At 48.7% G+C, this 25791-nt stretch overlaps 1 protein-coding gene and 2 long non-coding RNA genes across 4 annotated transcripts in view; 2 read left to right on the top strand and 1 right to left on the bottom strand.

The window, feature by feature from the left end:
* Nucleotides 1-25791, top strand: part of MACF1 (microtubule actin crosslinking factor 1) — a 298900-nt gene that overhangs the window by 215373 nt on the left and 57736 nt on the right. The window lies entirely within an intron of this gene.
* On the top strand, nucleotides 13280-16253 carry LOC310710721. The gene is made up of 2 exons (XR_014528218.1): nucleotides 13280-15483; nucleotides 15689-16253. It is a non-coding gene; the product is annotated as an uncharacterized lncRNA (long non-coding RNA).
* LOC310710703 lies at nucleotides 14805-23888 on the bottom strand. Of its 2 annotated transcripts, XR_014528197.1 has the most exons (4): nucleotides 22259-22275; nucleotides 21331-21399; nucleotides 16616-16650; nucleotides 14805-14980 (listed from the first exon to the last, which is right to left on the bottom strand). It is a non-coding gene; the product is annotated as an uncharacterized lncRNA (long non-coding RNA). The 2 variants fall into 2 exon arrangements; XR_014528196.1 differs by having other exon boundaries at nucleotides 21331-23888.

Consider the following 25791-nt stretch of genomic DNA (forward strand, 5'->3'; position numbering starts at 1 on the left):
TTAAACCACAGAGCCTAGGGCTTGCCGATCAGAAGGTTGGCGGTTCAAATCTCCGTGACGGGGTGAGCTCCCGTTGCTGAGTTCCTGCTCCTGCCAACCTAGCAGTTCGAAAGCACAAAGTGCAAGTAGATAAATAGGTACCGCTCCAGCGGGAAGGTAAATGGCGTTTCCGTGCACTGCTCTGGTTCGCCAGAAGCGGCTTAGTCATGCCGGCCACATGACCTGGAAGCTGTACGCCGGCTCCCTCGGCCAGTAAAGCAAGATGAGCGCTGCAACCCCAGAGTCGGCCACGACTGGACCTAATGGTCAGGGGTCCCTTTACCTTTACCTTTAAGACATAATGAACTGCACTTTTGTTACTTTTGTAGTAGTAACTCCTACACCACAGAATGAGAAGTGAATCAGTTAAATCATCAAATAATTCTGTATTCTTCTGCTCACTCCATGGGGAGGTTGCCAGAGGCTTCCTTGTATGACTTGGTGCTCTGACCTTATCTTCTTCATCCAGTGGGGGCAGGAGTTTCTGCCACAACCCAGCACTGGACGCAATTCGAATTGTTGAACCATTCTCAATGCAGAGATGCCACAGTTTCCTCCTAGGAAACAGACTGGCTGTTGTCCCACTGCAGAGCCTGGACCCAGATCAATGAATCACAAATCATGGAGGAACATCCTCTGAGGGTGTGTCTTTTCTACTTTAAACAAAAATCTTGCTGGCTGCAAAAGTGAATTGTTCTTCAGAAGTCTGAGAAACGCTACTCTTGACGATGTATTGTTGTGCAAGAACTCTGAGCCAATTGCCTTGTTGGGCTTGCTGTTTGTGGCAACTGACTTGAACACACAACTTTTCCACTTGCCAGGAAAGACAGGGGACGTTTTAACAATCTCAGTGAATCACACCATGAATTGATCTCAGTTGGGCATCTGTGCTGACTCAGTTAAGCATAAGGCTCTGGACTCCTCCTAGCCTGAGTGCCTTTGATTGGAAACTGAGATTGAGCAAACTTTACATTGAGAAGGAGCTGTCCTCTAGCTGTCCTGGCTGATATGGAAAAGTTGGGAAGGGACAAGGACTGTGACTCGGGTTTTCTGTGTGGAGAGTAGAAGGCTTTGAGGACCCTCTGTAATTTCACCCTTGATATGTTTATCTATTTAATAATTTCTGCCCAGCTATGATGCATAAATCAGGCAGGGTGCATTATAACAAGTAAAATTGCAATTGCGGGGAGAGACAATTAAAATAGCTAATTATTTATTATACTGGTTAATATTTAGAATTTCTAAGTGATGTACATAAAATGATTTTTTTAAGCCATACAAAGAATAAGAGCAATTATAATTCATCCTAGAATGCCTACCTTAAAATGCTTGCTGAAACAGGAAAAGTGTTTGTCAATCACCTCAAGTTTGGTAGGGAGGGGGCCTGTCTAATCTCAGTCAGGAGCAAGTTTGACAGGGTTGGGGTCCACAATACTGAACTGCATGGCTGTATCTGATGGCATACAGAGCCTGGGGAGTGGACTCCCCAATTTTTCCAGTTCTAGTAACTGGTAACGTATATCATCTGCACCAAGGAAATCCTAACCCTTCAATCAGAATAAATTATTTTTTATTAAACTTATTAATTTTTATTTCTTTTACAAAAGCAGCTCACAATAAACACCTACATTAAAACTGACATGAAACAAAATGAAGAAAAATCTAAAAAGTGATCATATTTTTAAAAGACAGGATTAAAACATTATGTGTATGCATCATTTGAACATTATGTGAAATTTGTTGTGCTTCCAAGATTTCAAGTTTTCAAAGGATAGAGAGGAGGGAGATTATATTGACTAACTATGGGTAGCCTATCTGGTTCTGGGGCTGATGGGAGCTGTAGGATGAAGACTATAAACTATTGAGAACACTGCAGGTCACCTAAGGCTCCCCTGCCCTTCCACATGACACTCCTACCTGATCTCTGGAAGTCCTTATTAGGTTTCACCAGGCCACTTCACAAAAGAATCTCTGAAAGGTCTAGAAAGTGCCTGAAATTCTGTTCAGCACTAGCAGTGTGTGTTTTTCTAGAAAAATTGGTGCTGGTACTTTGCCAGTACTCGCCGTGAAGTTGTTACAGTAAGTGTCCTACTTTTTAACCAAAGATGAAGAAGTGCTGGTAATTACCAGGAATACAGAAGGACTGCATAACTTGCTTGTTCCTGATGATGATGTTGGTGGTGGTCTCTTGCATTTCCATGCGCTCTGGTTTCCGTCACAGTGTTCTGTTGCTCCAGAAGTGACTTAGTGACGCTGGCCACATGACCCAGAAAGCTGTCTGTGGACAAACGCTGGCTCCCTCAGCCTGAAAGCAAGATGAGTGCTGCACCCCATAGTCGCCTTTGACGGAACTTAACCATCCAGGGGTCCTTTACCTTTTACCTTTATACAATAAAAGGTTTCAAATTGATTTGACAAAATAACAACACATAAAACAATTTAACTCATAAAGCAATTCACTCAGAGTTGGTGATATGAGGACCGGGTCACTATGATAGTTGTCCTTCGTCACACACACACAAAAAGAGAGTTCAGATACCTCCTGAACTTGCTGCGGGGGGGGGGGGGGGGAGAACTTTGAATGTTTTCCCTCATCTGCATGAAATCACACCCTGGGCTTGTAAGTGTTTTCCTTTGGGACAGAGACTGGAAAGGCGCCAAGTCAGAAGCTTCTCTTTCCAGAGCTTGCAGCAATTCTGTGACTTTCTTCTGCTGTTCTCATGTTGCAGAAACCGGGATTGGCAGCCGGCTGGCTGATAAGGGGGATCTGTGTTGTGCTGAGCTCACAGGAAGTTAGAACAATGGGAGGAAAGAATTTGTCTCTGTCGGCTATATTTATACCCACAAGAGGGTCTGTGACTGGGCAGAGCTTTCTCCTGAGGCTCATTTCCATAGCTTGGAGAGCAGAGTATCCCCCTTCTCAAACATCCTATGAGTGCAAAATTGGTTTACCTTCTCCTGACTTTACCTTCACCACCCTTAAATAAAAACCCCAAGCTTGCTTTATACCTTGAGTTCCCTATTGCAGCATTTGCAAACCTGGTGCTCTCCAGATGTTTGGTGCTGCAACTCCCATCAGAATCAGCCTGTGTAAGACAAGAGGGCCCTCACAATCTGATTTTTCTTCCTTTTGCTTTTTTTTGCTCTGGTCTGTTGCCCCCGCTGCTGCTGTCGAGGCTGCAGATTGGCAGAGGGAAGTGTTAAGAAGGGAAGGAAAAGGCTATCCTTGACACAATTTGCAGTCCCACCCCCGAAACTATCAAAATAGCCGTTCATTTCTTAGCGTTTAGATATGAGGCAGGTGCTTAGTGGGTGGTGTGAGCAACGTGCAGCCTTCCAAGTGCTGTTCCCAGTCACTGAGCGCTCTGTTATTCCTGTCCTGGAGACAATTCTTTATATCCTTTGAAGGCTGGCCCCAGGACCGGCCCAATACATTTTGGCACCTGAAGTGAACCACAAAATGGCACCCACCACCACCAGGGAAGAAGGGGTGAGTGAACAAGAGTAGAGGAGACCAGCAGCAGCACCCATTCACCAAGAGGATGCTATAGAGGCAGCCGGGGGGGGGGCAGATTTTGACTCTAAGGTGTACGCTTCAGCTGTTGATGCCACCATGACAGCAGCCGCAGGGATGCATTCCTTGGAGGCTGGGTTTGCTGCCTTGCGAATCATACCACCTGAGGCAGTTGCCTCATCTTGCCTCACGGGTGAGCTGACCCCTCCTTATTTTATCCTCCAAGCTTCTTCTGTGAGGTAGGCCAGGCTGAGAGCTGGTCACTTGCTCAAGGTCACCCTGTGACTTTTATGACGCAGAAGGGATTTGAACTCTAGTCTCCAGCACTCTGACCACTACACTGTGCTGATCCTCCCAATTGCTCATTGACCTCTCCTATCCCCAGCTGTTAGCACTTGACTGTGGGCAGCTGAGCATCTGTAGCACCTATTGCAAGTCCTCATAGGTTTGGGGCCAGACTTGGAGAAAACACTGGGACAGATTCACTGGAGAGCCAAAGGCAAAGCCAGTTGCTCTCCAAAGTTAGTCCAAAGGGGAAGGACTGGAATGTGTGTGCAGGCAGAAGGGCAGCAGTGGGGGATGGCAGGGAGACAAACCCAGAAGTTCAGAGCCTGGTTCTTGCTCAGGTGCAATAGGTCAGGCCTCACCTGGAAGTATTTACAGTACAGCCTGAACCAATATACTTGATTAGGTCCCCGAGAGGGCAATACTTATCCTTTTCTACATGGCCTTCGTCCCTGGGCAGCTCACTCACAACAAGAACAGCCAGGACACACAGAGCAAGAAGGCTGCTGCTGGCACAGCCTTTCGTATGCTTTCATGTTTGTGATGCCTCAGGTGAAGTGATGGCATGAAGGGGGATCTTTGCTAGGGGAAAGAGTCATGAATGTCCCTGGGACTCACCAGATCTGGAGAGCATCAAATTCAGTTTTGGTTTTGTTTGGCAGCTTAGACAAGTCACATCTGCTGCAAAGACTTGCAGCCAATAACTCCAGAGTAAAATTGCTTCTCAAATGAAAACTGCCAGTACTGAATTAGTAATAGCATTTATACAACACTTTTTGTATTTTCAAAGCACATTATCTCTGTAATCTTTAAACCAGTCCAGTGGTATAATTAGTGCTAGTATATTAGAATTATCTGCCCTTCACCAACAATTGCAACAATTTGGAATTCAGTATTAAAAGTGGTAAGAAAAAAAATTATGTCACAGGAATATAAGCCTTTGTTACTGCCCCATGTTGCAGATGTGGAGCAGAGAGGAAGGGGAGAATTATGCCTTGCTTAATGCCGGCTAATGAGATAGGGGCAGAGATGGGTTGCTGCTGACTTAATCTCAGCTCACCAAATCCACCCCAGGCCAAATAGTGTTGATATGATTCATGGAAAGTGCTCAGGCTTGGACTCTTGGTGAGTTTTGTGAGAGAGGGACGGATGTCCCTGGTGAGTGCTTCTGCTCAGTATTTGAAACTCCCATTGTTCTAGGCGCATTTTGTCACAGGGAATTTCATTAGCGTGAGCAGTTTCTGAGCTCTGGGTGTAGTACTGCACCTAAAATTTCAGATTAAAACTGCAGAGTGGAAGGAAAGGACGACCTTTTTCTGCCTCCTCACTTCCAGCTGCTCTCTGAAGACTGGAGAAGAGACCCTCTTAAGAATATTAGGGGGTGGGCAGGGGAAGGACTAAACCATGTGAAAAATGAACATAATATTTTAGCTGCAGTTCATTCATTTCCAGCTTTGTATTCTTGTTATAAAAAAGCACACCTAGGCATTTCGTTGTTGCATCCATAACCTAGGTTTAAGGTGCCATTTAGCTCCTAGCTTTCATACAGTATTTCAGTTTCTAACACTGCTTCTGCTGTCTGAACTTGGTTGGTGCGGTCAAAAAGGTGTGCTTGGTCTGTGATGAAGATCACAGTCGGTGGGATGCTATGGAGGAGACAGGGCTTGTGGCTTATGCAGACCTTAAAACCTGAACCCTGTAGGTAGAAAGTTATGGAGGAGGGTAGGTTAACACTGGGATGGGTGCCTGCAAGCAGAGCTGCCTTGATGTTCCCCAGCAGAAGCTTCTGAAGAGTCATTGAGAGGTAGCAAAGAGACACACAGAGAGACCAGATGGCTGGTTCCTGTCTATTGGAGCTCTGTTTTTAATCTGCAGTCAAACCACCCATTGCCTAATCACTCCAATTATTTGATTAAGAGTGCAAATTACCATACGCAGCATAGGGGGATGGGACTATGACTGGTTACCAGGAAATACATTAAAGCATCCAGCCAGACCCAGAAAGGACTTCATGCAAGGCTGATGTTCATCTTCAGTTGCCCCCCTCCGCACTTACACGTATGCCAATGTAATTCCACACTTGCTGCTACACACCCAGAAATATGGTTGTCTGGTGCTTAATAAGCCTCAGGAATGTGCCAGGCACTGTACAGGATGCCAAAGAGACTCCAATCGTTACTAAGAGAGAGGCTTGCTTATTTCCTAAAAGCAGCTTTCACCCACCTGGTGCCCTCCAGATGTTTTGAATTATAGTTCCTATCAGAATTCCCTATGCTGGCTGGCACTGATGGGAATTGTAGTCCCAAACATCTGGAAGGCACTAGGGTGGGGAAGGCCAATTTAAAATATATTTTTAATCCCACCCTTAACTTATGTATATTTGCCAGCGTGGCATGAGTGGGATCATGAGAACAATAAGAACCAGCAAAACATTTCAGAAAAGTTCCAAGATAATGAAATACTCAAACTATAGCAAAAACAAGCACACACCTTCACTTTTCACCTTCAGATTCATCTCTCTTGCTCCATCTAACAAGGCCTGTTAATCAGCCTGCTTCATAGCCCAAGAAATAAATACCTAAGACTGAAAGAAACCCTGCAGATGCTCAGAGGTAATAATAATAATAATAATAAATTTTATTTATATCCCGCCCTCCCCAGCCGAAGCCGGGCTCAGGGCGGCTAACAACAATAAAACAGTATAAAAGTATAACATAAACAACACTCTAAAATCATTCATTGTAAAATTAATTAATTCAGGCCACTGGCAACCATTGGGCCAGAGCTCCGCGAAGATTGCCGAGGGAGGGAGTCAGGCTGTGCCCTGGCCAAAGGCCTGGCGGAACAACTCTGTCTTGCAGGCCCTGCGGAAAGATGTCAAGTCCCGCAGGGCCCTGGTCTCTTGTGACAGAGTGTTCCACCAGATCGGAGCCACAGCCGAAAAAGCCCTGGCTCTAGTTGAGGCCAGCCTAACTTCTCTGTGGCCTGGGACCTTCAAGATGTTTTTATTTGAAGACCGTAAGTTTCTCTGTGGGGCATACCAGGAGAGGCGGTCCCGTAGGTACGAGGGTCCTAGGCCGTATAGGGCTTTAAAGGTTAAAACCAGCACCTTAAATCTGATCCTGTACTCCACCGGGAGCCAGTGCAGCTGGTGTAGCACCGGATGAATGTGATCTCGCAGCGAAGACCCCATAAGGAGTCTCGCCGCGGCATTCTGCACCCGCTGGAGTTTCTGGGTCAGTCTCAAGGGCAGCCCCACGTAGAGCGAGTTACAATAATCCAATCTGGAGGTGACCGTCGCGTGGATCACAGTGGCCAGGTCAGGGCGAGAGAGGTAAGGAGCCAACTGCTTAGCTTGGCGGAGATGGAAAAATGCCGCCTTTGTTATAGCTGCAATCTGCGCCTCCATGGAAAGGGAGGCGTCGAAGATTACACCCAAACTCTTAACAGACGGTGCTGGCACTAATTGCGCCCCCGCAAGAGATGGGAGTTGCCCCCCCAATCCCATATCGCCCCGCCCTAGCCACAGGACCTCTGTCTTCGAAGGATTTAGCTTCAACCGGCTCCCACGTAACCATCCAGCCACAGCTTCCAAACATCTGGTCAGTGTGTCTGGGGCCGAGTCAGGATGGCCATCCATCAACAGATAGAGTTGGGTGTCATCGGCATACTGATGGCAACCCAGCCCAAAACTCCGGACAAGCTGGGCGAGGGGGCGCATAAAGATGTTGAAAAGCATCGGGGAGAGTATCGCACCCTGAGGTACTCCACACACCAAGGGGTGGCGCGATGACAATTCCCCCCCAAGCGCCACCCTCTGTCCCCGACCAGAGAGAAACGAGCGCAGCCATTGAAGGACTGTGCCCTGGATCCCCACGTCGGCAAGGCGGTGGTCCAGAAGTTCGTGATCGACCATGTCGAAAGCTGCTGATAGATCTAGAAGAATCAGCAGCCCCGACCCGCCTCGATCCAGCTGTCTACGAAGATCATCTGTTAGGGCGACCAGAGCCGTCTCGGTCCCATGACCAGTGCGGAAGCCGGACTGGAATGGATCCAAAGCCGATGACCCCTCTCCCTTCCAGCCTGTTTGCTAGCCAAAATCCATTTCAGTGGATGAATATCTCATCCTTGTATGTTGCGGAGTCTTGGCACTGAAACTGAGCCCTGCACTTGTCCCTTATCCTCCCCCCCCCCGGACTCAGTGTCACCTGCTTTGTGCAGATTGTAACCCCACTGGAAGGGGCCCAAGCTGCCTCTGTGGTCTGGCTAGTGGTGGGATTCAAGAAATGTATTAGTGGCAATGATGACAATACATTCAAGGATTTCCTGTTCATGAGCTCCTTTTCCCTACAATGGCCTTTTTTGTTTTGGGGGAGAAAAGAAGCCAGTGCCCTGTTGGAAATGGGATTTTGCATATTGGCAACCCTAAAAGAACCATAGCCGCCTCCTTCTCCTCCTCCTCCTCTCCCCCGCCCCCAAGTCCTCCTCTCCTTTTTGCTGTCTGTCTGGGTGCCATTCTTTGCCAGCTTTGTATAATAACTGCAGGAACAAAGGCGCTGTGGCCAGAAGGGGGATGAAATTGAATGCAGATTTTCCAGGTGGTTTCATCCACCCAAAAGCTGAAAAGCACCTGCGTGCTCTTGGCAGAACGGGAGTTCGGCTAACAATAGAGCCGTTTTGTGGGGGCGGCCATGAGGGAGAAGGAAGAAAGGCTAGATCCATCACACACACCAACATCATCACCTTTGCAGGCTGAGTGGTTGTTGTTTTATTCTGAATGGTTTGTGCTTTTCAGTTTTTATGCAAAAGAGGCAGATAGGGGCTCCTGTGTGTTAAGAAACAAAAAGGCACAAATGGCAATGTAGGACAGAATAACCCATCATTCCAGCCTGAAACGGACCATGAGTGAGGCTAGTCTAGTCTGCACACAAAGCCTTCCTTTGCCTCTGTGATCAAATGTGCAAACCCTGGTGTGAGGTGAGGCTTTCCTGTGCTTTAAGAGGGTTGCAAATGCCCACTAGTTCACCAGTCATTACCCCTGACTTCCTTGTCCACAAAGCTAGGAGTGGTGATCCTTTTCCCTCTTGTAAATGATCTTTACCTTTCATATAGGATTTAGTTACACTTGAATGGAAGGGATTTTACTGCTGAATTAACACTTCCGAACCTATCATCTCCCCACCTTTCTAACACCTTGCAACTTAGATGTGCCTAGGAGAATAATTATTTTGCAGCTTTCTCCATCCCTTCTTTCCTCTCCCCCGCCCCCTAAATCTAAAGGTCAATCTGTGCTGATGTCTTAAGGGAAATTATCTACATCCTGCACCCAAAACAAGTGCCTTTCCAGTGTTGAAGATGATGTTGGGGTGGACCTTTCCAAAATGCTTTGGATGGTTGCTTCTGTGGTTGGGTTAGCCTTGGGTACTGCCCTGCACTTATCCCCACAGTTGCCAGGGCTTTTTTTAAAAAAAGGTGGTTTCATAAAAGTTGACATTCTTTGGATGCCGATTTTGGCCATAGAGAACCAAGGCTGACTTTGTCAGGGCAATTGTGCAGAATGCAGCAGGCCATCATTTCAATTAACATAAGGTAGTCCTTTAAAGTAGCCCTATCAACCTGGTGCCCCCCAGCATAGCTGTAGTCCAAAGTGGCTGAAGTTGGGAAAGGATGCTTGAGGATGTGTGAAGCTCTGCACATACCTAAACCTTATGATGGCCATGCAAGACACTTTGAAATAGGTTAGGCAGTGAGTTTCATGGCATAGTAGGGATCTGAACCAGCACCCGTGGTTGACATTTTTATGCCTGTAACTTGAAATCCTAGTTTCTCTGTGTGGCTGTATTGGCCCTGCTGGGTAGCAGGAGGCGGAATCGTCTCCTCTGTAATCCTGGTGTCTTTATGGATGCTGTGATGCTGATAAATCCACCCTTGCTCATTCCTCTGCCTTGCCAGATCGGATGGCCCAGCTGGCAATATTTTTAACCCTTCTCTGATGTGCATTGGCTCCTTCCAGTCCAGCTCTGAACAGCTGGGGGTGAGGAAGGGGTGGGAGGGAGGTGAACAGGGTAGCTATTTTGTTTTCCTTGTTGGATGCTTTCCAGGCCCACTTAAATTGTTGCTGTTGCTGCCACTGCCTTGCTGTTTTGAGGGCCAGCATCACCCAGCAGAATGCTTCCTCTTCCCCAGCTGCCTAACCTTCTTTAAGTCATGGCACCAGCACCTCCAGGGGGCAACGTTAAAACTGGGGCTGTGGGCAATTCTATCCAGTGATTAGAGAGCAACAGCCCCTGGGCCAGAGAGACACCCATTTGGCTGGGTGGCCTTGGACCAGCATCTAGTGCTCAGCCCGTGGGGTGTTTTTCTTTCCTCCAGGTGCTTTGCATCGTTGGTTCCTACCTGTGCCTCCCATTCATGACTTTCCAACATAGTGCCTCATTAAGCAGGCACTAACCTATACACCTTTGTTCTTGGTTGGATGGGCATCCTGTACTGCCCCTCACCCAAAATACCCCACTGTTGCTACTCTTCTCTTATCAAAGCCTTTTCTTTCTTATAAAATAGCACAGAATATGCACATTTCTACCTATTCATCCATCCTAACAATAGATGTCAGGCTTTTCCAAGGGTGGCAAGGTGGTGATGATGTATTTCTTCTAGCAGTGGAAATGCTGCCAAGATCAAGGTTTGCATGCAACCTACCCGCCCTGCTTCTATGGGTGGTGCCTGTAGAGGTGTATATAAGGGTGAAGAAATGATCTGTTGTTGTTTTCCAGTTACCTGACCCAGTGAGCTCAAGAAAAGGAAGGCTCTGTGTGTGTGGCGGGGAGATTCCATGCAGAAAAAGGGGCCCCTGGTCTTCTCCATCTGCAAAATGGAAGTGAGAGGACAAACAAGATGTGCCTTGCATGTTAATAGTGCTTTATAACAGAAGACTGAAATGAATTAGGCATTAATCAATGTAATTGACTGCAGAGTTAAAACTGTGGTTGAGTTGGGGCTCTCCCATGTGAAATAGTTGCTGTTCTTGGAAGCCAGTTGAATTGGGGGGTAAGGGAAGGGCTCTGGGGCCCTGGGGCCCCTGAAGTTTTTTTGGGGGGTGCCTCAGGCGTCTCCCCTTAATGCTCTCATGGAAAAAAAAGAGAGGAGGCAAAAGGGTTTGGTGTGCCTGCTTCTGAAAGGGAGGTGCATAATGCAATCCATCTGTGTTCTTCTCTGGTTGTTCAGGAAGAAGTTAGCTTGCTCTCAAATCCCTTCCAATGCCTTGGCCAATGAGTGCAGAGGCACTGGAATTATCAGCAAGGTTTAATTTTTTTAGCTTAAACTTTAATCAAATCAGACTGAATTAATTAAGTCACTTTATATTTAGACTCCTTGTATTTAAATGTTTGCTTATGGTTCCTCCCCCTTCTTGCCAGCATACACCTAGGCACCGTGCACATAAGTAACAAGGGGATGGCGCTGAGGGTGGCAGGCCCCTTCCTAATGTGTGAATGTGCAGGTGCTGCAAATAGATCTGTGTGCAAGCAGAGATGTTCTCCAGCTCCAGTAAGAAGTCTTAATGTGTTGTGTCAGGCAACACCCTTCTTACTCAAGGAATAAAAGTGCTTTGGAAGAGAAGCCAGCAGGAACCCAGACAGCCTTCGCTTGCCAAAAGCAGCATTGGCCAAAGAATCTTGCCATTGTTCGTTCTGCGGAAGACTGGGGGGAAAACCCTGATTAACCATGACCTTGGCCTTTTGGTGGGAGGTCAGTCTTGCAGTTTGAGCTCTCTCTCTCTCTACCTCTCTCTCGCTCTCAGGATGAGGTGCAATCTGGCTCCCTTGGGAGTTGATGCTGAACTCGGTTTCTCTTGTTTGCTTATTTGTTAATTAATTTTCTGCCCAACCCTTGCTCTGAAAGGAGCCCAGGGCAGTAAGCAACCTCTTTATAAACATTAAGGCCACCTAAAAACATTTTAAAACAGCTGCATATTCTCACAGCAAATAATTACAAAGTTGCTGGGAAGAGCACCTTTTCAGTCAGCAAATGTCTCCTGAATGTTAATTGGACACACCTTACTAGGGAGGTCATTCCAAAAATGGGGATCCACCACCAAGGAGGCCTTGTTACAGAGAAACATGAGCTGGGCAGCACCACAATCAACAGGGTTTCCCCTTCTGATCAAACTTGTGCTAATAGGTTTTCCAGGCCCAGAATGTCCTATTTGGGGGAAGGGCTGTTGTAAAAGGGATGCTGTGCAGTTTTGCCTTGGATTCTTCTTCTGGCTGCATCAGTATAGGAAGCCAGTAGTTCCTCATCAATGTTCCCTTGCCAGTGCAAGGAAGCAAATAATGCAAAGGTAGAAAGCTCTAAGTCATTGTCAGTGATGAAAAGACAGGTCTATCCCCATGGCAGAGCAGTGTACCCAGTCCAAACCACTAGTGCCCCACAAAGAGGGAGCAGGTACCCAGGCTAGAGTCTTCTCCCAGGACTTGTTTACAGTGCAAAGTTCAACATGTGAAGTAGCAATAAGCAAGATTGCTTCTGCTTATGTGCTGAATGTTTCTCCAATGGCTAACCACAGTTAGCACTCATGCACAGCTGGGAAGAATGAAAAGGAGGAGTGTGAATCCTGGAAGGACCACCTGATCATATAACAGGGCCATTCCCCATAGAGTTCAGAGCACAGAATACCCCATGTTGAGAGAAGGCAGATGCAGATTCAGTAACTGGAGGGTGTGAGCCAAGCACCTGTCCACTGGTTGATGATTGCTAGCATTTCAGCACTTTAGAGCAGCCTTTGTGGTAGCTGAGGCTGATGGGAGATGTAGTCTGACCAGGTTGGCAAAGGCTGCTTTAGATGGGTGGGCATTTGTATTTGCCTTCTTAACAGCTCTCAAGCTGCCCTGTCCTGGAAGGCAAGTTGGCCTTGTGTTTGGGGCAATGTGTGCATATCTGATTTGACCCTTTGGTAAACAGCATAAAAGGATGCTTCATCAGCTCCCATTGCTTACCACACCTTCCTGTTGTGGAAATCAATCAGCAGCTGAGTTTGCCAAGCAGAGTAGGGAGGGAGAGTTGTGTTTCCTGCAGGGTGCGCCCCAGAATGGGCAGCAGCTGTGAGCACTGTGGTGTTTGGCATGGCAAGCCAAGAGGCTGTTTACTTGGCAGCTCTGCAAAATACCCGCTTTATCTGAGGCTGGCATCACCAGGGCGCTTTCGGTTCCCGACAACAAACTAGTCATTTATGTCCACTTACATAGTTTCCCAAAATTTGAGGCAACACAGTTTCAGAGACTAAGAATGAGCAGGTGACTCATGAGCTGGAGGCTGGCGACAGAGGTTATTTTCCTGAAGAAAAGGAAAAGGAGATAGAAGAGTGTATGTTGTACGTACAATTGGGTGCCCAGGGCTCAAATTTGACATATTTTGCCTGGAAGCTCTGTTCCAAAATCTCCAGTCTGTTAAAGCAAGTTACTTAGTGGCAAGAGGAATGCACTTGGTACATGTTTGAAAGAAAATTAACCTTAAGGAAATAAGCCCAGGGTTTAGCTCAGCTGAGTGCCAACCCAGATGAAGCATCAGAGGGGGCTCTTAATCATGTGGGAGATCCAGGAGAGGCCTGAAGTGCAGATGGAAGATTGCAAGCAGAATGCCCAAGGACTAGATGAGCTGCAAAGGTGGGAAGCTTACACAGGGGTCTCCCAGCCAATCAGAAGGCCAGGCAGGGTTTCAGTTTGAGAAATAGATGAAGGCATGGCAGTGGGAAGGATCCACCACTCCCTGGGATGGCTGAAGTGAGGGCCACTCTTCAGTGTAGCATCTAGTGCAGGAGAATGAGCAATTTTAGGTACACATTCTTCAAAAAAAGTAAATGTTGGGCAACCAGGAGGAATGGCCACTGAGAGGGTGAGTTCTGAGCAAGTGGGAAGCCCAACTGTGGCAGTTCACAGCTGAGTTGATGGAGTGGCCCTAATCCTGTCACTTAAAGTGGCCTTTGCTGGTGCCAAATGTCACATTTGAGGACACCGAAAACACTCTATCTGAATGGTATTATAACCAGGATTGCAGGACATGGGTTGGTGTAATATATAGACCTGTTTTCTTCCACTACTCCCCAAAGGAGCTAGAACAAGGGCTTGCCACCACCAGTGTGAGATGATATTCCTTCCAATGGCAGAAAGAGAAGCTTGTATTGGAGCTGCAACTTTCTTTCAGTGGAGTTGTGCTTCCTTATTTTCTGTGGATGAAATATGCTCCTTAAATGGACCGTGCCAGACTGTAGGGCTCCAGAAACTTCCTGATTTTGTTGCCTGGTGGTTGCTTAGCATCTGGCAAGGCTTGATCTGTGCCTGGTGGGCTTCAGTCAGTTTGGTGAGCAGGTTTAATCCAGGCACTTTGCCAGGCATGGCCTGGTTGGGCAGCTGTGGGGAGCAATTTTCTGCAGTGCACCCTAGGAAATTCTGTTGCATCGCTTGCAGAAATGCTAACTCTGGCTGTTGGGACAAGGCCACCTTCCTTTAACCACAATCTGCAAGAAGAGAAGAGGCTTTTCTTCTTAGGAAAGCAGGATTGTAAGGTGCCTGAGACCTGACATGAAATCAGTTTGAAGTCTGTCATGAGCAAAGCAGATAAAAGGAATTGCCCAGTGCAGTGCAGTTGGGTGGGATTAGCCTGGCAGCTTTTGTCTAGAGCACGTTTGGAGCTGAGGGTTTAGCCTTGTGTCACAGCTACCCCCTATGTCCACAGAAATGTAATTTCCTCCCCTCAAAGATTGGTGCAGGCAGAACTGCTGGATCTAGGCTGGAAGAGGTTGAATGGAGGAGGAAAGATAAAGTAAATCCCTTGTGTTTCGTAAGTCCTAGCTGAGCGTGAGTGAAGGAGGGGCTTTAAAATAAATTATACAAATCCCGCTTCTTTCGTAGGAGGGTGTGTGCTTGTGCGAAGGTGCAGTGTTAAGTTCTGAATTAGCATAATCACAGAGAGCTCAGCACTGGGATAACTTTAATGCTCCTGGCTGTGGTTGCAGAGGAGCACCTCCCTGTGAAAAACTTTGTGCCTGTAAATCAGCCATGCCTTGCTCGGGTTGATGGGAGTTGTAGTCTTAAGACATCTAGTGGGTACCAGTTTGAGGAAGATTGCTGCAAAATCTCCATAACTATCCTTAAAAAGAAGAAGCAGATAAGATTGTAAGGTCACTGACAAAAAAAGCAAAAAAAAAGGTGCTGTACATTTATGAACTGCCAAGAACCATAATGGCTCACTAGAACTTCCAAGTGCAGAGGCAGCCTACCAGTAATACCAGAAACCTGGGACAAACTGTGAGGATCAGCCTATTTTCCTCCTGACCTGCTTGTGGCCTCCCAAGATGCCTCTGGCTGCTTATTGTTGGAAACAGGATGCTGGGCTGAGGTGGACCTTTGGCCTGACTCAGCAGGTGTCTCCTTACATCATAGTTCTGTGTTAGCCAAAACTGCCTCCCCATCTTTCCCCAATAACCCCATCATAGTCCAGTCAAAGATCGCTGAATGGGCCTAGGAAATCAGGGGGTGTTGTTTGAATCAAAGCCTGCTTCCACTGCCATGGGCTTAGCCTTGGAGTGTGTGAATTAATGCTGGAAGATTCAGGACAGATCAAAGAAAGTACTTCATGCAGCATATACAGTGGTACCTCAGGTTACATACGCTTCAGGTTACATACGCTTCAGGTTACAGACTCCGCTAACCAGAAATAGTGCTTCAGGTTAAGAACTTTGCTTCAGGATGAGAACAGAAATCATTAGCTAAAGTGGTGCTTCAGGTTAAGAACAGTTTCACGTTAAGAACGGACCTCCGGAATGAATTAAGTATTTAACCCGAGGTACCACTGTAGTCAAATTATGGAACTTGCTCCCCCCGGAGGCAGTGATGGCCACCAATTTGGATGACTTTGAAAGAAGATTAGACTAATTCATGGAGGGGAGGGCTATCAGTGGCTACTAGCCACGATGCCTATGCTCTACCTCCACAGTTGGAAGCAGCCATGCTTCCATTGTGCCTGAGCTGGGCTTGAGGGTTTCTCACAGGAATCTGGTTGGCCACTATGAGAAAAGGATGTCCACCTATGCTGGACTAGGTGAGCCTGATCTAGCAGGCTGGTCTTATGTTCTTTCATTCTAAAGAAGTGAACGCGTTACTGGGCACGTGCTGAGTGAATTCTCACCACTGAGCAGCCTCAAGCTGCTCACACACCAAGGTGGAATAGTGAAGAATGCCTTCTAGGCCAATATTGGGTCTGGGCCCCTCACATTTTAGAAATTAAGTCTTGAGGAAAGTGCTTTGCTTACTTCCAGCTGCTAAGTTGCATTACGAGGGACCTAAAAATACCCATCCAAATAGCCTCCTGATGTGGCTTGCCCGTGCAAGCAGTTTGTGTTGTTGCCTGGAGGAGCTGTTGTGCAGTTGTTTAGCAGATAGGGGTAAGGAGGGTGCTGAAGTCTGCCAATGGGCAGTGTGGAGGGGGGTCACGAGGCAAGGCCCATAAGCAAAATACAGGCTGTGTTGTATACTTTTGCATGCCCAGCAAGCCCCATATATGGAGGTGCTCTGCCTTCTGAAGGAAAAATAGGGAGTTTTGCTGTAATCCTTGGTGCCGTTTAACCATCAACAGTCTTCTTATGCCTTGTTTGTGAAACACAACCCATAGTTTAAGACTTGAGCTTCAAGCTTTAATTGATTTAATCAGTAGATCAACTAAATCTTTTGCTGATGAATCCATGGGAACAGATTTTAATTAGCAGAGTTAAAAAAAACCACTTACCTATTTTCTGAGGCTATTTTGAGTACAGTGTGCCACTGTCATAAAAAATGAGAAAAAGAAAACATTGAAGGTGGTCTTTTCCTGTTAATAGTGTGCTTTAAAATGCCACTGCTGCTGTCTCAATACAGTACAAATATTTTAGACTTTGGGATCTCCTGCCTGAAACCCTGGAGAGTCCCTGCCAGTCAGTGTAGACAGTACTGTGCTAGATGGGCCCAAGGGTCTGAGTCAGGAACATAGGAAGCAGCCTCATACCACCTGCCTTGTGAGTTATCAATTGCCATTCATTAATTGCTCGACAGCCCTACTTAAGATCAGTTTGTAGGATTAATTTGCTCAGTGGCTCACCAGAGCACAGTCCTGGAATCTGCTTGTAGCTACAAGCCACATTCCCCAAACATGTGGATTAACACTGTGCTTCTGAGCATGTAGACTGCTTTCCATCCATGGCTGAGCTACTACAGCAAACCCTGCGATCAGTTTAACAAGGCAGGGACCCAGGTGCAACAGTGGGCAAAGTCCCAGCTCCTCCTTTGAAAGAAATGCTTTGTGAAAAGCTGCTGGCTACAGAAGGAAACCAACTTTGGCTTAAAAGCGCCCCCCCCCTCCTAACCAAATTGTTGTCCTCCAGGCATTTTGGACTACCACTTCCAGCAGCCCCAGCATCACATGGCCATGCTGGTGGAGTTGTAGTCCAAAACATCTGGAAGGTGTCAGGTTGGGGCTGCTCGAAAGGATGAGCCTCTTGAGCTAACAAACCTTTGCTGTGCACGTGGGCTTGGGAGTTTGCTTGAATTTGCCTTGGGATTCTTTGCTCACCAGGCATACTGTAGTCCCACAAATAAACTGCAATTAGCAGACGTGCCTTTGGCTTGTTCTCCCTCTCTCTCACGCCCTTCCTTCTAAATTGTCGCTAGGGGATACAGAGTCTGGAAGTTCCATCATCAGGTAAATATAGTTCAGTGCCACAGCTGGCTGCTTGGCTGGTCTTTCTACATCACACTGCAAGAAATGCAAAAGGAACCATGGTCCCCATGGATCCCTCAGAAATCTTGTACTCCACCCATCTCCTACACCTGAGCCAATCTTCTGGGTGCTCAGAGCATCTTACTGGAAGGACCCCAGAACACTCAAAGTGCTGAAGACAGTCATAAGGAAGTAGCCATTATTCATTTAAAGGAGTGCCCTCTTGTTATGAACCCAAAAGGATCCCCCCCACCAGGTAAAATGTCCCTCCAGGTTTTTGAAAAACATATATAGGAGCAGGGAGGCATTAGTTCCTACTCTCTCCAGGCAAGGAAGAGGCATTATCCAAGTTCGAGGACACATTTAAGCCAGGCAAAACTGCTCTAGGATAGTGGTTTTAGGCAGGACCAGTGAAAGGTGTGGCCTGTGGAGACTCCCAAGGACCAGAAAGGGAGGTCTGTAGTATTTAGACTCCAGGTTCCCTACCTCATCTTAAAGAATCAGTTGGGGAGGGAGAAGAGAGATTTCAGATTCTTAGTTGCCAGAGCTGAAATTTTAGAGACCATTTCAAGGAAGTGGGTGGAGTGGAAGAAATGTTGCCATTCTTATACGTGGGCATCTTGTGTGAGTTGTTGCCACTTGGAATTTTTCCAAGACCATCAAGCAGGCTTGAAGTAATGCCAGTTCAAAGCAAATATTTCAGCTTCAAGAGAGTCAGTTCGTGTGATGAAGGACAGACCAATTTTGATGTCAGTATCTTTATGTGCATATTTGATTTTAGTGGGGAAGGGGATAGGCCTACATTCCCTCTTCCAAGGAGGAGGGGAATGAATGTATATTGGCACTCCTTTTGTTGGCATGTGACCTGATGAGGAAATAGCCAAAGAATTCCTGGCTGCAAACTCAACACATCGTCCTTTTATAAGTGAGGGGGAAAACCTCACATGGAATTCCTCAGATTCTTCCTGCAGGAAGCTGGGAGAGCCGTTAAAAAAGAAAAACTCGCCCTGCGCAATTGAAGGCAGTTTGAACAGCGAAGGCGGCGGTGGCACATGAAGGGCCTGCTTTGGTGAAACTACTGGCCAGATTATTGTTGCAGCTGCATCCAATTATTACAGCTAGCCTAGACGTTCTTCTGTGACTGTAATGTCTGGCTGTCTGCTGCGCTCCTGAGCCAAGCAAGGGAAAGGCCAGGAAGGGGGTCTCTGTGTGCACACAAAACAGTATATTGGCTGGTGGTGCTCTGGGAAGAGAGGAGGCTGGGCAGTCTCTCTAACCCTGTATGCAGCTGTTGCTATAGGGCTTTTTAGTGGTGAAATTTCCTGTTTGGTATAAATGATGCAATGAAATGTTGGTTAATGAGATGAATGCTCTGTGGCACCAGAATCCAAGCAGATAATCTGGATCAACTTTACTTGGCCCATCCCTTAACTGTTTGCCAAGTTTTCTCCCTCGCCTTGGGGGAGGAAATCATATTTAAAGTTTGATTTGATTGACAAGAATTGCTCCTCCCCCAGAATTGCCTCGCTGGATTGTGCACCTGCTCTATGCAGCATACCTGTGGCCTCGGTTGCTTCGGTTCATTGTGGGAGGAAGCTCCTAGGAGGGTAATTTCTTGGGTAGGAGTGTGAGCTATCTTTGCATGGAAAGTGAATTGCACTCGCCCACTTCTCCCCCCACCCATACAATCTGGGTTCAGTTGCTGCTTTTACCGGTAATCACAACCTTGCAGGTTTTGTGGGGAGAAGATGTGTGAACGTGCTGTTGCAGATGATGCAACTGCTTTTTGCTCTTTGGCCATGATTTCCAGATTGTATAATGAGGAAATCTGTGCTTTGTCAAGTGTTCACTGTGGGTTCCTCAAATCAAGGTCGACAATCTTCCTTGAAAGAGTGTTTGCCCCAAGACTACCAGCAACTCCCTTCACCAGCCACAGAGTGTTGCAGGCTGTGCTTTTGGTTTCCAGGGAGAAGCCCAGAACACCTGGTATGAGCTGAGAATGATGCCCTCCTACATGACAAGGTGGGCAAAGTTCAAAGTAGAAAAGCTTGAAAACTGTGTGACTACAAGGAGTTGGGACTATTGAGCATTAAGGATTCAGGGCCTCATTGAGGCAAACGCCTGTGCAATGTTTCTCCTGCCAGCTCCTGCAGTGTTGCTAGAGCTTAGAAACCTTCACCTTTGCTTGCTCTTGGTGCTTTGTTTCTGCAAATAGTTATGTTGCAGGGAAGCCAGATTGGCAGGGAGTGACTTGTTTTAAAGTGTTTGCACATGGTCAGAGGCGCTCCAGCCAGGGGCTCTTGCAGTAAAAACAAGTACGCTGTGAAGATCCATGACCCAAACTGAGCCTCTGTATGAGCCACTGCATGTCACTGCAGGGCTGCTCTTTTCACTCCTTGGGGTGATGCTGCCTACATTTCACCCCACCTTTGGTGTGTGTGTGTGGCAGCAGCACGACCAAAATGTGCTGTGATTCATTAATGCAACCCCACCCTAGCCACAGCTAAAGTGGGAAGCTTGCTGCATTTCCTCTCAATCTGACCCCACTTACCTGTCTCCATTCATATTGCCCTGAAAATTTAAAGGAGGCATGGAGAAGAATCACAGCTTTTCAGGTGAGGCTTTACACCTTACTAACCGAGGCTTACTCCTCACATGCTTTTGTTTGGAAGTGTGCAGTAGAAATAGAATCATAGAGTTGGAATAGACCACAAGGGCCATCGAGTCCAACCCCCTGCCAAGCAGGAAACACCATCAGAGCACTCCTGACATATGGTTGTCAAGCCTCTGCTTAAAGACCTCCAAAGTAGGAGACTCCACCACACTCCTTGGCAGCAAATTCCACTGTCGAACAGCTCTTACTGTCAGGAAGTTCTTCCTAATGTTTAGGTGGAATCTTCTTTCTTGTAGTTTGGATCCATTGCTCCGTGTCCGCTTCTCTGGAGCAGCAGAAGACAACCATTCTCCCTCCTCTATATGACATCCTTTTATATATTTGAACATGGCTATCATATCACCCCTTAACCCTCCTCTTCTCCAGGCTAAACATGGCCAGCTCCCTTAGCCGTTACTCATAAGGCATCGTTTCCAGGCCTTTGACCGTTTTGGTTGCCCTCCTCTGGACACGTTCCAGTTTGTCAGTGTCCTTCTTGAACTGTGGTGCCCAGAACTGGACACAGTACTCCAGGTGAGGTCTGACCAGAGCAGAATACAGTGGCACTATTACTTCCCTTGATCTAGATGCTATACTCCTATTGATGCAGCCCAGAATTGCATTGGCTTTTTTAGCTGCCGCGTCACACTGTTGGCTCATGTCAAGTTTGTGGTCAACCAAGACTCCTAGATCCTTTTCACATGTACTGCTCTCAAGCCAGGTGTCACCCATCTTGTATTTGTGCCTCTCATTTTTTTTGCCCAAGTGCAATACTATACATTTCTCCCTGTTAAAATTCATCTTGTTTGTTTTGGCCCAGTTCTCTAATCTGTCAAGGTCGTTTTGAAGTGTGATCCTGTCCTCAGTACCATGTGGGCTGGTTGTGGGTGTGATGTTGTGTGAGAAAGGCCCCCAAAAGAGGAACTCTTTTATTCTTCGTTTCACAGGGCTTAATCCTATCATGTAGTTAGAAGCAGGTTATGTTGGGTCTTTGCTATGGCCCTCCTATGGTGGTATGTTGCAAGGGAAATGTCGGGCAAACACCTTTGAAATCCAACTATGAAACTTTAGCCCCATTTGAAATATCCTAGCATACCTTTGTGCAGATATTTCCACATAAAGACACATCTTGACCCTGTCCTGCTGTTTTCTCTCACGTGCACACCTGTGCTTTAAAAAAAAAAATGGAAGTGAGGATGCTTTCATACAGTGTTGTCAAAGCTGTAAGGCTGCAAGGGATGTAAATGACCTGCAACTCCTTAGCCAATTGCTGAATAGCAAATAAGAGCTAAGAAAGAGGGATTTACTCTGCACAGGTACCTCCCCTGCTCCATCAAATTAATAAGCTCATCTGCAAGTTATTTCCCCTGCCCTCTCCTGGAAAAACCCAACGTCAACAATTTATAATAGTGGTTTTGTATGCCTAGGAGGAAGACAGTGGTGAGGTACTATCATTTCCTCCCCCTAGTGAAAATTGCAGCTTTGTGAGGATTGTTTGCTCTGCACTCTGCACATGTTCAAGCGGCGCGTTCTCACGCTCCAACGAAACGTCTCTACTATCTTTGCGGCACCAGTGTGCTACTCGAGGCAGAACCTTATATTTTTCTGGTTTGGGGGACGGTTGTTTGCAGGAGAGATTCGCTGGCAGTCGTGCGGGCGGTTGCTGATCGCAAGGCGTCTCTCCCGCCCCTCAAAAAAGTCTTGGCCTCCGCGAACCGGAGTCAGCGGAGGGGCGCGCTGGAGGGAAGCAGGGCGCCGCTGCTCTTTGTCAAGGGATTTGCGCTGCGACCCCCGCCCCAGGCGAAGGGGGCAGAGGAGGAGGGGGAGACCCAGACAAGGCGCGGGAGGGGTTGTTTCTCCCCTTGAACCAGCAATATTCCTTTTCTCCCCCGCGGACCAGGCTCAGCGCCCAGCCGCCTTTTCCGTCCTTGACTGGCGGGGCTCGATTTCCGCGCCTCGATCCGCCCGTGGCCGTTGGCTTCGCCGAGCCCGCCTGGGGCTCACTAAGGCCGCCCCCATCCTACCTCCTCCCCGCTCCGCCTCGCCTCGCCTGCTGGTCCCCGCCTCCTTCCTCCCTCCCCTCTCTCCCTCCCCGCCACTCGGCGCGTCCCCTCCCCTCGGAGTTGGCAGCTCGGTGGCCCAGCCGGAATCTCGCAGCCGTTGGCGCTGAGGGCCGGAGCTCTCCTGCCGGAGTTGGGCTTCCCAGGCGGGGGGCGGACTGCTGCTGGGTCTCGCCCCGCCGGCCTCCTCCAAAGGCGAGCAAGAGGAGCGGCCTGCCAGCCAGCCAGCCATCGCGCGCTCTGCATCCCTCCATCCGAGCTAGCCTCGCCGCGCAGCCTTTTGTTCCCCCGGCAAGAAGTTTGTGCGCTGAGAAGGGCCGTGACAGCTGCAGCCCCGTTCGGGAGCACAGAAGAGGGGGCGGCGGCGGCGGCGGCTCCTGCTCCTGCTGCTCGCTTGACATGCAGCCCACGGCTCGGCTCGGCGGGGACGGCTGCCGGGGGAGGCGGGCCCCGCTCTTGCCGCCGCCGCCGCGACGCACAAAAGGCTCCAACTAAACTTCCCTCCTGGAGAGCGAGCAAGCGGGGAGAGCTACGTCTGCGCGGCCCGAGCATGGTAGGAGCCGAGAGCAGCCCGGCGAGGACAGCGGCAGCCGGCTGTCCCGGCCCGTTCCCTGCGGGGGTGCCTCTGCTTCTGTCCGCCGGCTGCCGCCGCCCTTGAGCGAGGGAGAAACGCCGAGCAGACTTCGCCACGAGATCCCCGGTCGCTTCCAGACTGCACGGGGAGATCTGCCCGCCTACCTTCCAGGGCCTTTGCTAGCGGCGCTGAACCAGTTATCCCGCCCGCTGGCCGAGGATGCTGGGCAGATTGGAGGCGCCCGACGTCGCCCGGCATGAAGAACTTCCTGCGCTGGGATCGCGAGGGATCTCCGCCGCCAGGCGCAGTCCGAGCCAGCCGCGCCGCGCGGAGGGGCCGGCGAAGCAGCCTCTGCAAAGCGCAGTTCTGCCCGGGCATGGAGGCGCGCGGGAGGCCGGGCCTTTGTTCCGCCAGGAGAGCGCGCTCTGCGGCCGCCTTCCCGAGAGCTGGCCTTTTCCTCGCCGCCGCCGCTGCTGAGCTTCCGACCGGGGCGCCCTCTGGAAGAGGCTTTGTCGGAGCGGGCTGGAAGACTTGCCTTAAGGAGAACAGCCCTACCGAGCAACCGGAGGAGGCGGAGGGCTTGCAAATAGCGATCGGCAAAAACGGCTTTATGTGTTGGCCTTGGACTGATAGCGTTTCCGCAGGAGCCATGGAATGCCTTGCCTCTTTCAAGGACTTCCACGGTGGAAGATGACTTCTCTCTGGAAAGCTCTGTAACTTCTGTGGAATACAAAATTGTGGCCTCCCAAGTCGTTATTAGGGATTTTCAAAAGACACCCTGCTCCACCGTAATCTATTTCTTTTTGCTTTGAATGGAGAGCTTGTGAGGCAGGGGAGGGTTTTTTTTTTGCTTGTTGTGGGACTCTTCTCTGCGGGGTTCCCCCATTCTATTCTGTTCTGTTTTCTTTTATTGTTTTGAAAAGTATGGGCAAGCCACTCAGCAGGCCTGACTGTTTAAGGCAGAGTCCTGCTTGCTTGGGGAAAGGAGAGGATGAGGATGGGTATATAGAAGACTGTTACGTCCCTCAGAGGTCCATCTACGACACCATGAGGATAAATGAGCAAATTGATCAGGGGTCCAAGACTAGCCAGCCTTCCAAGAGTACCCTTGAAAAAGGGGATGGCAGCACAATCTCTAGCAATGGGACTTTAGGGGCACCCAGTGTCTTTGAATCAAAGGCACCCGAGAGCAAAAAGTTAGACGAGAGGGTCATTTTTGATGCCTTGAAACTTAGCAGTGATGTCTCCAAGTCAGCACCGGCACCCCCAAGGCGGCGGCCAAACCCGGAGAAGAAGGAGAATGTCAACAGGCGGTCATGGAAGTCCTTTATGCCACCCAATTTCCCCGAGTTTGCTGAGAGAATTGAGGCCTCCTTGAGTGAAGTCTCAGAAGCTGGAGTTTCTAACCCATCCTTGCAAGAGAAGCAGGAGTCCACTGCCATGTTGGCAGAGAGCCCTAGGCAGTCCGACCAGGGAGAATGCATGTCAGAGCCGTTGACCCTGGAGCACATTCCCAAACTGTCTGGAGTTCCAGAAATTCAGGAAGTGAAGCAGCTAAGCGAAGCCTTCTGTGAGTTGTCTCAGGATGAGTGCCAGCCTCTTCTGGGACCAGAGGACATGGTAGTTGACCTGACTGGCGGCAGGCGGCGGGACCACAGGCTCTCGAGCGCCACGTGGCCAAGGGTGATGAAAAATGCCATCAGAGCAGGCCTTGGCAGTGGGCATCATGACACCTTGGAGGCAGACAACACAGACTGTGTCATAGAAACAGTGCCACTGTCTCCTTGCCTGAGTGAAGAGCTCCTGGACCCAGGGATGAGCATTCTCATTGCCCCCAACCTCCGGGAAAAGACTGAGTCGGAGCTGAGGTTTGAGGAGGATGAGCGATTGATCATGATGGAGGCTGGGGAGGAGTGGGAGGAAGGCTTGCTGTCAGGGAAGGCTGCTGAGAAAAGAAGTTGTTACTTGACAGATATTTCTGAAGAAAAGGAACAATTAAGTGTTCCAGCCGTGACAGTTACGGAAGCTGTAGAGAGTTTTGCTGGTGTCCAAGGGACCTCTAACCACCCATCTCACTGGCAAGAGCTGTGGGATGACTCACAGCTGCGAGCTGTCAACTCTGCTCTCGTTCCCCAGGAAACGCACCAAGACTTAAACGCTACTCTTGAGGAGGAGGAGGAGGCTGGTGCCTGCAATGCTGAAGCTGTAGCAGCCGAAATTGAAGAGGAGGAATTTGCTTCTGGCCTAGAAGCCTGTGCCATCTCTCTTGCCCCAGAGCAGTTCTCTGACACGGATTCTGTGCAGATGTTCCTTGAACTAGAAAAGCTTTGCATGCTCGAAGAAGGAGGGGATGGAGTGGCTCCAGGTGATCTGGAGGTACAGGATGCTAATCAGTGTTCAGAAGGGCTGGACATGCAGAAGGACTTGGCGGGAGCCTCCCAGCCCTTGACTCACCTTGAAGTCAGCATGGCAGACTCTGCTGTGGTCTCAGATCTGGAGGACTTTGATGTCACATGTGGTTCTCAAGCAGTAAGTACAGCAGAAGCTACCCTTTCAGAGTGCTACTCTGAACGGGAAACTTCTGGTGACTCTGAAAAGGTGACGTCTTCCAGTCCTCCGCTTGAAAAAGATTCTGTATCCCAACAATCACTCTCATCCTTAGTTAGTCAGATAGAGGAGTATGGGGCAGAACTGTTGGCAGGTCATGACCCTGCAGAAAGCCAGAGGGTCAAAGGATTGTTGGACTTTGCCATGGGTGAACCTGTGGCTTCAGTTGATTTCTCTTGCTGTAGAGAACCACCTCCTTGCATCCATGTTCTTGCCATAGGCAGAGAAACTGAGCAACAGCAAATGCAGCCTGTCATTTGCTATGGAGCAAAGGAGGCATCCCTGAGCCATGATGAACTTGCCACAACTGCTGAGG

Source organism: Podarcis liolepis, assembly GCF_965112155.1.
Source record: "Podarcis liolepis genome assembly, chromosome: 7".
Taxonomy (NCBI): Eukaryota; Metazoa; Chordata; class Lepidosauria; order Squamata; family Lacertidae; genus Podarcis; species Podarcis liolepis.